General features: G+C 32.6%; 1 pseudogene; it reads right to left on the reverse strand.

Annotated features, from left to right (window-relative positions):
* Positions 1-2006: 2006 nt before the first annotated feature.
* On the reverse strand, positions 2007-2368 carry LOC121494583 (annotated as a pseudogene).
* Positions 2369-3673: the final 1305 nt, after the last annotated feature.

Below are 3673 nucleotides of genomic sequence, written 5' to 3' on the forward strand. Positions count from 1 at the left end.
TGACTTCTCCATTTTTCTCAGTTCTTTCTTTCTGGAACATATATTAATTGGATATTGAGTCTAATGAAGACCTTCTACTATTTTTTACTTTATTCTCCTGTTTTTCATCTTCTTGCCTTTATGGCATACTTTCTAAGAAATTTTTTCAATTCCTTCTTCTAATTGCCTACTGATTTTTTCATGTCTACTCTTCTTTTTGTAAACCTAAGAGCTTTTACTTTTTGTTTTCTGAGTGTTTTTTTAAATATAGCATGCTTTACGGCTCTTGGATGCAGTAACATTTCTCTCAGGGTATTAATTGTAGTGAAGATTTATTATCTTTTTTTTTTTAAGTTTTCTTCTTCTTGCATTGTTATTTTTTTTCTTTTAATCCAAATTGCTTCTTTCCTGTTTTGCTTGGTTTGTCTTTGACTTTATAGGTTTTCTTAAAATGTCTGTTAATACTTGGTTGAAAGCACATATTTAAAATTAGAGCAAGTTAAAAGTTGATGGGAAGTTCTGACTGTATGATTGGGGCTTATCAATTTTTAACTTTATTGTGGGATATTTATTTTGGAAATGTTTGGTGTCTGTGTCTTATATTCTTTATCCTAAGCTATTCAGACACCTGAAGATTTTGCCCATTTACCAGCTTGGTGATATATATATATATATATATATATATATATATATATATATATCTGCCAGAGTTTTAGAGACAGAGTAAAAAAGTAGAATAGAGCTTTCTATGTTAGTATATACATTTTCACTTAATTCTGCTGTATGTGTGAAACTTCCTGGGACAAGAGACTTTGGTACTATCTCAAAAAATACACACCCTCTAAAATGCATATAAAAACACAATGGCATCATTTTATACCCACGAGGATGGCTAAATGAAAAAGATAATAAGTTTTTGTAAGGATATGAAGTTGGAAATCTTGTGCATTGCTGGTGGAGATATAAGTAGTGCAGCTACTTTTGAAAACAGTCTGTCAGTTCCTTAAAAGAGTAAACATACAATTACCATATGTCACAGAAATTCCACTCCTAGGTATATACTCAAGAGAAATAAAAACATGTCTGCACAAAAACTTATACACAAATGTTCATAGTAGTTTTGTTCATAATATATAAAAAAGTGAAAACAATTCAAATGTCCATCAGTGATAAAACAAGTAAATAAGATGTGATATATATGTACAATGGAGTACTATTTGACAATACAAAGGACAATACTGCCACATGCTCCAACATAGATGACCTTAAAACATACCAAGTGAAAGAAGTTTATAAAAGGACACAGTGAATTAATCAATTTATACTAAATGTCCATATTAGATAAATCCAGAGATAAAATTTTGATTAATCTTAATTAATTAATTAGATGTTAATTACCTTAAAATTTAATGTATTTTAATTAATTTGATTGTGATTCCTTAGAGCTGGAAGGAAGGGGGATTGGAGGGTGATGGCTAATGGGTATTGAGTTTCGTTTTGGGGTAATAAGAGTGATCTAAAGTTATGATGACAGTTGCACAACTATGAATATATTGTAAACCACTGAATTATACTTTAAATGGGTACATTTTATGATATATTAATTTATCTCAGTAAAGCTGTCAAAAATATATTTGTAGTTTTCTGCTAGTTTAAGAGAGAAATGGTAACCTATAGACTTTGGAACGGAGAAGGAGAGTTAAGTCTTAATGCTGTTTAGGTAAGTTTTCAACAAATCTTATGCTTTTAGTGCTCATTTAATCCATTTCTAAAAATATTACTCTGCCAATTCCTTAGGTATTTAGGTCTCTATGTTTAAATGAGATTGCTTCTTGACTTTTTATACTATGGGTTTAAGATTCAGCTTTCTCAATGTGCTAAGTTAACTGTTTTTCCATTTGCCTTCCAGCTTTTAAATTAGTTGCTGTTTTCTTCTCTCAATATGTTTTAGTGGATTTATATCTTAAGAGACTTTCATTGAAATACTTTTCTTTTTTAACAACTGATAACTAATTTAAAAAGTTGATTTAAGCATCTGCAATGGTGACTTCAACCTTAACTCCTGGCTCAAATACTGATGGACGTAATCTGTTTAACAATCTCAGAAGGACTGTGCAAATCAGTGAGTCGATTATGGATACTCATCTGAAAACAATCCTAAGTCTTAGAACCTTCACCACAAGGATCTTTTTCTTGCAATGATTCTCAGAATCTTAGTAGGCATCCAAACTGGTCCTTTCAATTTGAAATTCTTCTCCTTTGCTCCTCTGATCAAGTCAGCATGTAACTTCTTCAAAGATTTTAGGCTGCGACTGGCTAGAGTAATTCTGATTTGGTGAAACACCACCTCTGGTTCCACGAGTGTTTTCCCGATGTCTTTAAAAGCCATGGCTGCTGCAGTTTCCTGACCCATTTGTTCCTAAGGTAGAGTGAACAGTGGTGAGTTAGGAGTAGGAGGCTGGTGCCCAGAGCTCCCCTGGACCTGCAACTGCATCTTCCTCAAAGAGCTCCAAACACTTCCACTGAAGTTTTAATCAAGTTTTAGGAGGAAGTAAAAATAATGCATGTTTTTATTCAGAAACCTTTATCTGGAAGTCAGAGGCTACATTTGATTACTTTGTAAAATTCATCTTAGAAGGTGATTTAAATTCTTAAGATTCATCTGCTTTCAAATCTGGAGATATTCTGATATATGTGCAGTTTTCATGAGTGGCACTGGTAGTTTACAAGTAATTGTTTAGGCATTATTGCTTAGGGATTTTTTAAGTCACTTTTTCCTTTCTAATCAGTAATGACAACAATTATACCAGAACTAAGTTACAATTGGATATATTCCAACAACATGTTGTTTGCGGGTTAACATGAAAATAGATAAATTATTAGCTAATTTTCTGAATTGTTTAATTCACTAAAATTATTAGCTAATTAAGTGAAAACACTTAAACGTGTTTTTTTAATTAACTTGAAAAATCCTAGCAAGCTATATTCCTGCTCATAAACTTAGATACTGAGTAATTAGCTTTTGATTTTAAGATGCTTTCTTTTCCTCTGGTTATCACTTTTTACTGTCTGTGTCATAATTTCTATTTTTTAAAAATTTTTATTTATTTATGATAGTCACAGAGAGAGAGAGAGGGGCAGAGACACAGGCAGAGGGAGAAGCAGGCTCCATGCACTGGGAGCCTGATGTGGGATTCGATCCCGGGTCTCCAGGATCGCGCCCTGGGCCAAAGGCAGGCGCCAAACCGCTGCGCCACCCAGGGATCCATAATTTCTATTTTGAAATGCACTGTGTCCGCGCAACTTCTTCCACTTTTATTTTAAATGATTGTGAATGCAACATTTAAGACTTTCTTTTTACATTCTCAGGTTTAGGAGCTTTCCTGCCCTAAACTTGTGAGATATACGGGAATGAAGAACTAAGATAAGTATCCAAATCATGTTTCTATTTTTCTATGTCTCTGTTTTGTGGCTATTTCACATCAGAATATTTTTTCCTCAGCTCACGTATAGTCTTCTCCATTTTTCTCTGTATTAATCTCTGTGCATTTTCTATCAGTTTATAATTCATATGTTTCATTTAAGGAATTGCCTCATTTTAGAATCAAAGATACAAGAGTTTTATAATAGCTAAAATTCTAAATTTCCTTCCTCAAAATGTACTACACAATGAAAAAAAATCCAAATAGTTAAG

This window comes from Vulpes lagopus, chromosome 1 (assembly GCF_018345385.1).
Source record: "Vulpes lagopus strain Blue_001 chromosome 1, ASM1834538v1, whole genome shotgun sequence".
Classification (NCBI taxonomy): Eukaryota; Metazoa; Chordata; class Mammalia; order Carnivora; family Canidae; genus Vulpes; species Vulpes lagopus.